General features: G+C 37.8%; 1 long non-coding RNA gene across 2 annotated transcripts in view; it reads left to right on the forward strand.

The window, feature by feature from the left end:
* The window catches only part of LOC145989963 (uncharacterized), an 82636-nt gene that overhangs the window by 9627 nt on the left and 59291 nt on the right, over positions 1-13718 (forward strand). For both annotated transcript variants that reach the window (XR_014441906.1, XR_014441907.1), the window contains exon 2: positions 10150-10288. This is a non-coding gene — a long non-coding RNA (uncharacterized LOC145989963). The remainder of the gene's footprint in view (positions 1-10149; positions 10289-13718) is intronic.

The following is a 13718-nucleotide window of genomic DNA, read 5'->3' on the forward strand; positions in this document are numbered from 1 at the left end:
GGCCGAATTACGACTGTGGACTCGAGAACGCTTTCACATTGAAGTGTCAACCAGAACCATTCGCCGTTACCTACAGCGATGCGGTTACCGAGTGTACAAGGCGAAACGTAAACCCTTCCTTTCCATGTTGAACAAAGGCAATCGACTACGGTGGGCACGAATGTACCGGGGATGGACATTTCGGCAGTGGAACAGGGTTTTGTGGACGGACGTATCCATTTTCAATGTTGTGTACGGGAAAATACGGAAAGCAGTCATTTGTCGGAAGGAGGAACAGAATGAAGCAAAATGTTATGCACGTCGGGTACAGAAACCTGCGTCAGCGATGTTATGGGGATGCATGATGGCATCTGGGGTTGGCCCACTACACGTCTGTGAGGGCATTGTGAATGCACACGCATACTGGAGCGGCATCTTCCCACAGTGCGAAGGCACCTGTTCCACAGGCGGCGTCTCATCTTTCAACACGACAATGCCAGGCCTCATACAGCACGGCTGACAAGAGAATGGTTGACTCGCCATCACGTGCGAACTCTGCCATGGCCACCATCGAGTCCCAACCTCTCGCCCATTGAGAATGTGTGGCGTGTTCTTAAGCGACGTGTGCAACAGAGGGGACCCACGACAGTGTCTGCTCTTATCGCCTGCCTGCAGGAGGAATGGCACCGCATCGATGTGGAATACTTTGAACGACTTGTCCGCAGCATGCCCCGATGCATTGCCACAGTTATTCGCCGACGGGGCGGCGTCACACCATGGTAAACAGGATCCCCTCTAACAGTGGTCGAACTTCAATGTCACGTGTAGATGGACGAATATATTTTATTTTTTGTGGACACCATACATTGCTGGGTTGCAGCGGAAATTTATGTTTTCCTTTGTTCCACGTAGCCTGCTGAATAAAATATGTTCAGCATATGCATGTGTTCTCCTTCTTTCACAACGCACTCCTATATTTGTGACTGGTCGAACTTCATTGTCACTAAGGTTGTATATGGGCGAGGAAGAATAGGGGTGGAAACTGTAAGTGCAACGTTCCAACCGAGAAGTGGTTTTCCATTGAAATAAATTAGCGGTCAAAATGACCGGCAACGGTGCTTCTAGGTAGAAACACAAATATTTCCATTAGTATTATTTTTTTTGTAAATAACACATAGCAGTAATAATGTACTGCAAATTTTAGGAAAAGTCACCAAATTTCAACGCACGAAGAAATTTTTTTCTGTACAAAGTAGAAATCGAAATTTGAAAAACGGTCAAAATGACCGGCTTGGCGCTTCTAGTGTTAAATATTGCGAATGAGATGTGAATTCCAGGAACTATAACGAAGGTGAAGCTGTGCTGAGAGCGAACATTTAATTATGATAATAAAAATAACATGGAAAACGCAGACGAAATTAATGCATACGCACTGGTTCTTCAAAGCAGTGCTGTTTCATCTGCACTGCTGCATCTCTTTTAACTGCCTATCTGGGGCTCTCAGAAATGATTTGAAAATAAAGCAATTCACCTGTATTGCAAAGCTTGGGCAGGAAATAAATGTAAACATGCCGTTGCAGTTTTTTTCCCCAAAGGGGCAGACTGGTTTAATAACAACACCAGATAATGATAATAACAATAACAACAATTTCATTGAGGCTCTCTTCAGTGTTCACTGAAAATTGACTTACTGAATGGAACAGCAACATTAGCATGTAAATTATGTTTTTCTGACTTACCTTTATGATTACGGACATAAGTTAATTCTCAAACTATTTTCATCTTCACACTTAATCGACTTGCACCTGTTCCAAATTAAATTACAGACATAATACATTGTCTTCGAAAAAAAAAATGTTATATTCATAAAGAACAATTTAAAACTTACTTTCATGGCAATAAAATCATCTTTCCGAAAGATTCAGTTATGCCAATCTTGACAATCAGTTCTGTTTTCCCTGATTTATTTAAACATTTCATTTTGTTGATTCCTCGGGGTGGAAAACACATGTAAGCTTTTCACTTGTCCTGAACCACAAAACGATTTAGAGCAAAAAACTGAACAGTATACGCTACTTTTTCGCATGTTCTCCTTGCTTTGAACGGCTTCAACACGGCGAAGCATAGCGAGGTGTCCTACGTGGAGTGGTTCCTGAATATCTCACCAGATGGCATATCGGATAATTTTAATCGCGAATTATGATGTGTTGTATTTGAGTGAACACTGGTATAATGAGCTTGAAATACCATTCGTCAGTCTTGATGAATTCATCTTGGCTAATAATTATTGCAGACTATTACACATAAGAGGGGGAGTGGCAATTTTTGTAAGTAAATCACTAAAATATTCTGTAAACAAACTAGACCTAAGTTTTCTTTGCAATGAACTACATTTTCAAGCTACAGGTATAATTATTAATAGTCTTAAGTTAATAATAGTTTCATTGTACAGATCACCAGATGGTAGTTATACAGTGTTCCTTGAACACTTTGAAAGACTTCTACTATTTTTCAATAAACCCTGCTGGAAAGATTATGATATAGCCTTAGGTGATGATGTCAATTCAGATTTTGATATAACAAGAGAGAAGCGTAGTGTGTATGAATTGAGGATTTTACTTAAGCAGTTCAATCTTAAATTTGTTAATAGAGAACCTACCAGGGACCTAGCCTGTTTGGACAATGTTTTTATTAATGTTGCTATTACACAAAACTCAAGTCAAATAGTAATGTTTCCATTTTCAGATCACAAGGCCTTATTATTTAACTATATTATTAGGTCAGATTTATTGAGCAATTTATCTGATTCCCCCAAAATAGTCGTAACAAGACCCATAAGTTGTGAACTTTAGGAATTCTCTTCTCTATGTTGATTGGTGTAATGTTATGGGTCTGCTTAATATTTATGACAAGAAAATACCAACTAAGCAAGTTTTTAAAAGATTTTTTACAGTATTTTTAAATAATTTTGAAAATTGTATTCCAGTAAGAAAATGTAAAGTAACTAATAAATGTAGCAAATGCAAAACCACAAGAAAAAACAATTCTTGGTATACTCCTCAACTTGTAAAAATGAAAAATCATGTAATGTTATTACTAGATGTATATGACAGGCTTAAAACTAATGGGGCAAGGTTACTTTATGTTAGACAAAGAAATGAATATAAAAAATGCAATTTCAGAAGCGAAGAAAACTTACAACATACAGTCTATTGAGGGTTCCGATAACAAATGTAAATCAGCATGGAACATGATGAACTCCATAACTAAAGTCTCAAAGAATAGACATCACAATTCCAATATTTCTCCAGATGACTTTAGTGGTTATTTCATTGAATCTGTAAATGAAATAAGTTGTTCAATAGTTAGACCTAATACGGCTCCCTCAGACATGCTCGTACAAAATAGTATTACACCGCTACCATTGCCAGATATATTTACCTTCTCTGAAATTTCTCCTGGGTTTGTTATGGATGTAGTTAAGAACTTTAAACCATCAGATAGTGTAGATATATATAATATTTCTTGTAACCTTGTTAAGAAAATAATTGACTCCATTGTCTACCCATTAACATACTGCCTAAATTTATGTTTATCTGAAGGGTACTTTCCTGATGAACTTAAACTGTCTAGAGTTATACCAGTTTATAAAATGGGTAATAAAAACTGTTCTTCAAGCTATAAGCCAATCTCTCTTGTGCCCCTATTTGGCAAAATTTTTGAAACTATTATATATTCCCAGATGTCTAGATATTTTGAGACCACTCTTTTTTAAACGAATCACAGTTTGGTTTTAGGAAGAAGAAATCAACAATTGATGCTATAGTTTCTCTGGTTAAAATTATTTTTGAGGTTTTTGAGAACAAGGACTTTGCTCAGGCCACCTTCTCTGTGATCTGAGTAAGGCTTTTGATTGTGTAGATCATACAATATTACTAGATAAACTGGCTAAATATGGTATAGGTAGTATTGGTCTCAATCTTATGAAGTCTTATTTAGAGAACCGCAGGCAGATAGTTTGTGTTGGTAAGGAGAAATCTAATTTTAAACAAGTTAAGATTGGAGTCCCACAAGGATCTGTTCTTGGCCCCTTTTTGTTCCTTATAATGATAAATGATCTGCCATCATATGTTAAAACACATACAACATTATATGCAGATGATACCACTTTCTTCAACACTAGCAAGAATCTTACCGACCTTGGAACTATGGTAGAAGATACAATATCAGAAGCATCATATTGGTTTAGAGCAAATGGCTTTTTATTAAATCAAAATAAAACAGCAATTAATCTTTAGTTTAAGAGATAAGCCACGTTTAGATGACAACATTAGTGTTAAGTTTTTAGGAATACAAATTGATAACAAATTAACGTGGGAATCGCATATTAAATATATTAGTTGTAAGTTGTCTATTTGCTACGGCGTATAAATTGTGTACCTGTTGACTATATTATAACTTCTTATTTTTCATTTTTTTCAAAGCATTATACTTTATGGAATAATCCTTTGGGGGAATTCCTGTCAGGTCAATGACGTTTTGCTATTGCAAAAGATTGATTGATTGATTGATTTAGTTTATTTTACTTCGCGTTTTGTGCCTCTTGGCTAATTTGCGAAGATGGGGATGAGTGATGAAATGATGAAATTGATGAATGGACATTCACAAACAACCAAGCCCGACCGGGATTCGAACCCGGGACCCTTGGCGTCGCAGCGCGCTATTGCAAAAGAAAGCCATCAGGTAGATTCCAGGTTCTTCTTATAAAGACCATTGTAGACCTTTGTCTATTCATTACCAGTGGCGTAGCATGAGCATTTCGGATGGGAACACCAAGTTAGAAGGAAGGGTAGGCCTTCTTTTTTTTTGCTTAAGAGTTTACTTATGGAATTAGCCGACATATGTATTGTCTATTTAAAATCTCATTGTGTTTATTACATTAAGTCAGACGGGTTCCGATAAAACATGATCCATGCTTGTTTTATCCAGAAAATAAGATGCCTCAGTGTGCAATAAATGCTTGGAGCACTGGTGTTTTATACCATTTTTAATTAGATTGCTCAAGTCAGAAACACCGTACACCATTCAAAGTATTTTGCTCCACACGTAACACATGTGTAGCAAAACAGTATTTTCGGCATGACGCAAGTAATTAAAAAAAACCTACCTGAATCACAAGCGCCTCTAGAACACCAGTAGACTTCATTGTTGTGGATGATACAACTATTGATTGATTTGGTTTATTTTACTTCACTTTCTACCACTTTTGGCTAATCGCAAATATGAATATGAGTGATGCTATTGATGAAGACACACTCACAAAGAACATGCATAGGCCGGGATTCGAACCGGAAACCTCTGGCGTCTTAGTGCACTGTGCAAAACACTCTGATACGAAGGTGGGTGGATGATCCAACAATCGTACACTCTACTGACATAACAGTGCCTATTAGTAGTAATTCAGAGTTTCGGACCACTGTTTATTGTATCTTGAGAATGCTGATAAACATTTTAAAATAATTTTGTCAAGAGATCATACGATGTTAAGAGTTTTGAAACGAATGCTAAACATTTCCACTGGCACAATAGTAGGCAGTTAGATACTAACGAAAAAATATTTTTTAAATAAATAGTTTTGTGGGTTAGGTGGTAGAGCAGCCACAGGTTGAACTTCTACCATGAGGACTTTATCAACTTGTTTGACAAAAACTGTTTTGTTCTTTTAATTTTTAATGTACTTCACTGTTCTTGCGATAAATTACCCAATGCAGTGGTCATTAAAGATATGTCAGTCAATATTGCGTATTGTAGCATCACACAGCACGAGCAGAGGCACGAGCACGAAAAACAGGGTAGAAATTCTACTTCTGTCATCTGCATCGGAAGTACAGCACCTTGAATCGGAAGGCAGGAAAGGTCACATGGCCCCTAGAACCAATCAGGTGCTCCGCTCCGTACGCCAGCGTATGGCGAGAGCATTTCGCCCGTGCTGTAGAGATCCAAGCCACAAGCTTTCCCTCCTCCTCTCTGCCTCCAAGCAGGAAGGGTCCTGTACGCCAAACCTAGCCAGCATCCGCCAAGCAAAGCCATTAGAGAAATGCTACAAGGAGAGCTGTTAGTGGAGCGTTGTAGACGGATCGCGAAAAATAGCTTTTATAATGCCATTATGCTCAAACATGTATATAATTAGTCACGTTTTACTTTATATTTACAGCATTTACGCATTTTTAAAATTTTAAATCAGGGAACGCCGGGCGTATGGGCGTATTAGGATGCTACGCTACTGTTCATGACAAAATAATGACTGTGATAAATTTATATATTTACTCTGTTTTGATTTATACTAAAAATAGGTTGCCTGAATTGAAATATATATACAAAATGTACATAATTACAATACAATGTATAACAGAGAACTTTACTTTGAGTTTGAGTTGGTGTTTTAAGTCCACTTTATGCACAGTAAGGCTAATCGGGACTGGACCTACAGTTTAAAGTGGGATCCGAACCACTTGTGCCTCCACCGGGTATCGAACCTGGGACCCTTCGATTACAAGGCAACTTTACCAGAGAACTTTACTTATCTCATCATAGATTGTCTAAGTCATTAAATAGTTTTGAAGTAATTGGCCAAAAACTTTTAAACAAAATTCCATTCTACTTGCATAATGAATCGTCACATGCTACTCAATCTATCTCAAATAATTCCCAGCTTGACGTTATATATTTGGACATTTCAAAAGCCTTGGATAAAGTAAATCATAATCTCCTTCTTCATAAATTACAATCCAGATTTAACATCCATGGGAAATTTCTATCCTTACTACAAGACTATCTGAGTGCACGAGAGCAGCGTGTCATCCTTCCTGGCAGCTCTTCCAGCTTTCTTCCTGTTTTGTCTGGAGTTCCCCAAGGGAGCGTCTTAGGCCCACTTTTGTTTCTTCTTTACTTGGATGATCTCCCTGACAGACTGTCCTCTCTCCCTATAAATATACTTCTGTTTGCTGATGACTGTAAACTCTTCACAGAAATCTCATCAGAACACGATGCTTTAATCTTGCAGCAAGTTCTTACAGAACTACTTGTGTGGTGTTGCCAGTGGAAACTTCAACTGAATCCTAAGAAATGCTCCTGCCTCACCATTTCCCTAAGAAGGAACAAACTCGATTCTGCTTACTATCTTGAAAACAATCCCATCAAAAAAGTTAGCTCTGAAAAAGATCTCGGAGTTATCATCGACGAAAAACTAAACTTTAATGAGCACATTACGAACACTACTAAAAGAGCAATGCGTCTTCTCGGTCTTCTGTACAGGTTCACTGAAATCCAAAACCAATCATCAATCAGCATATTTTATAAATCCCTTATCTCCCCCATTCTTGAATACTGCTCTCCTATCTGGACCGTGGCTTCAAAAACAAATCTTTCCCGGATTGATTCTGTTCTCAACTTTTTCGTCGCCATTGCTCGCCACAGAATACCTTCTCTGAGGCACCTTCACAAAACAGACATTATGTATGTCTTCAATATCCAACCACCACACACTCGTCCCGAATTAGCAGACATGAAATTCTTGCACAAAATCATGAATGGTAAAATTAAATCCGAATTTCTGCTCAACAAATTTCATCTACGTGTTCCCACACGGCCAACCCGCAACGTTAAGCTCTTCCACAATCCCACCACAAGGCTCTCCCTTCTACAGCGGTCTCTTTTCTACAGGCTTCCTCACGCATATAATTACCTGCCTCCAAATGTGGACATATTCTTGCCAGAACAAAGTTTTAGGAAATTGTTAACGATATATGTATAATTTTGATTTGTTTTCAGTGCCATCTTGTACTCTATTTTGTTGTTGTTATTATTGTTATATTTGAACCAGTTTCCAAATTCAAATACTTAGGAGTAATATTAACAAATGAAAATTATATTAAAGAGGAAATAAAAAGTAGGCTTAATTCAGGAAATGCATGTTACTTCTCTCTTCATAAACTTTTGTCTTCTCGTTTAATATCTAAGAAACTAAAAGTTAAAATATACAAAACAGTAATTTTGCCTGTAGTATTATATGGGTGTGAAACTTGGTCCCTTACATTGAAAGAGGAACATAAATTGAGAGTATTTGAAAATAAAATCCGTAGGAAAATCTTTGGACCTAAAAGGGATGAGGAGACAGGTGAGTGAAGAAGGTTACATAATTTAGAACTACATAATTTGTACTCATGTCCAGATATTATTAGAATAATTAAATCAAGAAGACTTAGGTGGGCAGGCCATGTGGCACGAATGGGAGAGGAAAGAGGAGTTTACAGGATTCTTGTTGGGAAACCAGATGGTAAGAGACCTGTAGGAAGGCCAAGACGAAGATGGAGGGACAACGTTGAGATGGACCTAAAGGAAATCGGTAGGGATGGAAAAGAGTATATAGAACTTGCTCAAGATAGGAACAGATGGAAGGCCTGTGTTGCTGCAGCCATGAACCTTCGGGTTTAAGAAGGCTAGAGAGTTAGTTAGTTATTGTTATATTCCTGCTGTTACTGTTTCAGTGTAAAATGGTCATTCAGTACTGTATCTGAAACTTTAGGTAAAATAAATAAATAAATTGTACAACTGGTTAGTTTTACACCCATTTTATGATATTAATGAGTTTTTTGAATGTCTAGTAGATATATGATTTAGTTTTTGGTACATAATTTAATTGGCTTTGCATAGCATATAGGTTTCACACTATTATGTGCATATCTTAACTATTGACTTTGTCTATTGCTGTACTTGTCCTAATGACAATAAAATTTTATTATTATTATTATTATTATAGAATGAAGGGTTGCCAATGGTAACCATAAATTACTATGGCAAGGCTTTTGTGTACCAAAGAAAAACCAGGGGTCAGTATTATGTAATTATGAATCAAGAATTTTGGAAATCATTGTCACACGAAATTTGAACTTTCCTTAATTAGAGTAAGGAGCACAGTTTTTGAGTTGGAAAAAAAAAAGTTAGTTGAAAGAAAAAAACTTAAAAATTACCTTACGCAAGCATGCGCGTTTCCCATGGACAAGGTATTCTCCGTTAACAAGCAACAGTATGTAACGTAGACTAGTGGGAATAAATGTAGAAGTAAATCGGAACCTTAGTAGAATGCATTTAGGAACTTTATTTTAATGCTAAGAGAACCAAACCTGACTTGCCTAACCTAACCACGAAAGCATATATTGAACAATATCTTAAGTAATCACTAAAACTCCACAGTATGTGTTAACAGACATAAATCGAAATCGAACCATGTAAAAATTGCATTCATAGCATGATGAAATCGCATTAAAACAAAAGGAACTTGGGCCCCAAAAAGAAACTATATCTCGTATGTATTGATTTGTAATATTGAAGATATAGAACGTCGTCAGTGTTTTTCATATACTTCTGACATATATTTTGTGTTTATGAAGTGATAGGCAACATTCCGTGTGATGTTGAGTTCATTATTCACTTGCACAAATAATTTGGGCTGTGCTGCTTCAGGCTAGGGTAACAGAGGTAATTTACTCCACCTTAACACATCTCCCCAAGCGAAAAACAAAAGAAAACTTTCATAAACAACATAAGAGGCATTCCAGTGTTATGTGTGTGACATTTTTCACATGCATCATCCCATGGCACACGTACTGTTTTCACTTCTGTTTTCTCATCAAGACGGTCATGGTAATAGTTACAATGCTGAAACTCCATTTTATCTAGCTCATGTACCACCTTATATTATTAAAAAGGTAAATTTACAATTTGGAGTCATATTTAACTCCATATGTTGGTGAAAATAACTAAATATATAGTTACATATTTAGCACATTTTTACTACATACAAATGTGTTCTCTGCTTATCATTTTCTGCTTCCATGTTACATCTGTTCACCATGTCATTTTTTGTATGTGTGTGCTTACTCACCACTACCGCCTTCTGGTTATCTGTCTCTATGCTTTTCACTCCCTCCCCATCCAAGTTGAATATATGCATGTATGTGTCCTAGAGAACAGAGTGTACATAATTTGTGTTTTGATTAGTAACCAGTTTACAGAGTTGGTATTTTATTGTTACTTTGAGTAGTACAAGGTACAAGTGACCTGGAGGGAAAATAATATATAGCCTAAAAATAAACACTTTTATTTTCACAGCAACACGATTTCCAGGGAAAGCATAGCATGGAAGAGGAATGATGTAGCAACAGCCTGTAGAAGAAGAAGCTGAAGAAAGACAACAACAAACAAGACAGTTGTAGAAGTTAAAAAGATGTTACAATTGGAATTAAATCAAGTAAGTAATTTTGCTGGTGGGAGGATTGAGCATTACATTGGGGGGTACTCTTGAAGGGGTATATCAATGTTAGGACTTAAGATAGGCACAGAATTTCCCTAGTAAGGGGGATCTAACTATGAAGTTCCAAGTGGAGCAATATTTAGCGCTTTAGTATAAAATTTGTATGATGATCATTATTTAGGCTGTCATTTTCCTGTATCATTTGGAAGACATATGGTATAATGTGGATTTTACTCGATTATTCGCTAAGCAGGGTGGCGGTGGGTGTCATAAACATTTGCCTTTTTTCCTTCTCTCTTAAAACAAACATTGGATACATGAAAAAGTAGTAGAGTAATATATAACACTGAATACTAAACAAGAAGTCCATGGGTTATTTCATGTCGCTTTTCTGCCACTTTAGGATAATGATGAGTGATGGCCAGACACAGCATTAGCTACGGGGAAAGGCAAGGAGACACACTCACGAAGTCCAGCCCGGAATTCAAACCTGTGATCTCTGGCATCGTAGCTTGCTGTGCTAACTACATTGCCACGAAAGTCGGCTACTGCATTACCAGATCAATATTCTTGGTGTTGATTAATAACATCAGTTTTAAAAATATAATCCTTGGTGTTTGTATACTACTATATGAAGATTGTTTGAATATTTTAGTAAATTTTCAGATGATGCCGCGGTTCATTACATGAATAGATCAATTTGCCAGCAGTCTAAAAGTGCTCTTCAACAGGAAAATGGGCTTCGAACTATTTACAGGACTTTGCTTGTGCGATTTTTTCCTGCAGGTGCAGCATTCTAACGATGTTGTTCCATTAGAAATACTACTGTATTGTCTTTTCCCTGTGCTATAATAATTGTACTAAATATACTACACAGTAACACATTGTAAATAACCTGATACAACATAAAAGTAAATAATGTAAAATGTTCATTTCTAACTTGTCGCAGGAAGTGAATTTTGCACTTGAAATACAATTCAGGAAATTTTGACCGCGAAATGCCACTCTAAGCAGAGGAGAATTTGTTGCACGAGGCACCAAATTCTATTTTCACTGTCTGCAGCTCTGGGTATGAAACAATAATTGAATCAGTCATAGGAGAAAACCAGTTTTGATTAAGACAACTGCAGCACGAATATTTGGTGTGCCCCATGGCAGAAGAAAGAACCCTGCTTACGCCAGTGGTGTGCCCAGTTAGATTTTATCATTAAGTTGTGGTAATTTTAACACTGTATATACATAATTTATTTTCTGACATTTCAAATTATCTAAGCAATCAATGTGCTTGGTGACTTTCAGCGTCGAAAATTTACATGTTAAGACTTAACTGCCAACCACTTGACAGGCTATTGCATTCAAATTAAAATTAGTTACTATACATTTTTCAAAATAATTTTGGGGTGGGTACTGCATCCAGGGTCTTGGGGAGGGATGGGAACCGTGGTTTGGTTTCTACTGGAACATTGCTTTAAAAGAATGCTAATACTGCTGTTTCTGGTGTAGGACACCACAAATGGTTACAAAATTTCTGCAGAGCTATTTTGCTTATACAGAAGGTTGTTCGCTTTATATCCGACCATTTTTGATTCGGTGCTGCCACCTGGCGTATCATGCTGGAACTATGGGTCTGCTGGCGGGAGCAGTGTTGTGTCTGACCTTGTAGGTGCGTGAGTTTTGGTAGTGAATGTTATCAAATGGTGCCGAAAATCAACCGGTATTGGGAGGGTTACGTAATGGTCCTTTTCCAAGCTAAGTTTTCATACGTACACATTGTGAAACAGTGTCGGGAGAATGGGTTAACACTCGGGGTGACTACTGCGAAAGCTATTGTGACCCGTTACACACAACAGGCTCTCCTTGCGAAACATTCACCCACGAAAACCACCAGGAGAAGGGCTGCAAGCAGTGTCACCTGTAGTGCTAAGGGGGATCCGTCGATTGGCGTGCCAAGAAAATCCCCCGACTCAACGTGATATGGCCCACAGGTTTCACCTCGCACCGTCAACTGTGAACAAAACAATTCGCAAGTTGTCACAATGGATGAATCATATGTCCATCTCACTGCTGGTGGCCACATTCGGGCGATCACATACCGTGACATTGACAGCAAGGGGCGCAGCAACTTTGTTCGTCAGTGCAGGGAAAGTTTCCCTCGAGGCTTTATGGTTGTGATGGGATTTGGATATGAGGGTAAGTTGATGATACGCAAGGTGGACAAAAACGTGAAGGTGAATGCCAGATACTTCCAAGACTCCATTCTGACACCTATCTATCGGAGAGACATCCCACAATTGTATGGAATGGACGCGAACCAGGTGATGAACCATATGGACAAGGCTTCGAGTCATACCGCCAGAACATCACTATGTTTTTATCAGGAAATGACAGAGGAATTAGGAATTCATGTCATTTTGTTTGAAGACATTCCTGTGAAAAGCCCAGATGCCAGTCCAATGGATTTTTGCGCATTTGGACTGTTGAAACAACGTCAACATTGCCGCCCGCGCACCCTGGATGGTCTATGGAAAGCTTTCAGGGAGGAGTGGGACAGAACTCCCATGCCTGTCCTGCGCCGGAGCTTGCTGCAATGGAAACTGCGATGCCGGGTGATAGTCCACAATGCTGAGGGTCCAATAGGACATGATCGGTGGTGGCGGCGCGGTATCTCTTAAGGTGAGTACCCGTCAAAAATGGTCGGATATAAAGCGAACAACCTCTGTTGTTGAAGTACAGAAAGAAGTTGCAAATTTTGAAGAGTGGATTCTAGTGCATGGAATAAGCATAAATATTGCTCTTCCGGATACCAGCCCCAAACTTTGTAAATCAGGTGGGAGGTAACCTTCGAAATGATATGTCATGGAAATGACTGCTCATCAGGATCATCTTTAAGTCGAATATTTCAGAAATCACTGAATGGGGTGTAATAAAGGAGATCTCATCTTAAAGCACAAAGTCTTATCTGAAGGAATTTGTTTTGAATAATGTTTTCATTATGAGATTTTTTTCTCACATTTCTTGCCATTTCCTCTCCCATTCACTTTCCAAATTTCATATTTACACAACACTAAATATAAAATTTCTGAAAATAGTTTTAACTAAAAGCTTTGCTATTAGTTTTACCTACTTGAAATTGTTCCCTGGTGATTCATTATCAGTAGACTTGATGTTAGGCAAAATGCCTAATCCTTTATTGTTACAGATGTCATAAAAATTATTTAATATAAGGTCATGTCAAACTTTGTTTTGCCTAGTTTTGTGTATAGTGCCCATAAATGCCTGTTTACCTGATTATTCTTTTCTCTTGTTTCTCTCTTCTATCTTTTATTTTCCATCTCCTCACATCTCCTGCTAGTAGCCGGTGGTCACTGTCTTAAGTTCTCACTGGGTATTACTTTAATGTTGTTCATTATCTTCTTTACTTCCTTGT

Source organism: Lepisma saccharinum, chromosome 7, assembly GCF_977018435.1.
Source record: "Lepisma saccharinum chromosome 7, izLepSacc3.1, whole genome shotgun sequence".
Taxonomy (NCBI): Eukaryota; Metazoa; Arthropoda; class Insecta; order Zygentoma; family Lepismatidae; genus Lepisma; species Lepisma saccharinum.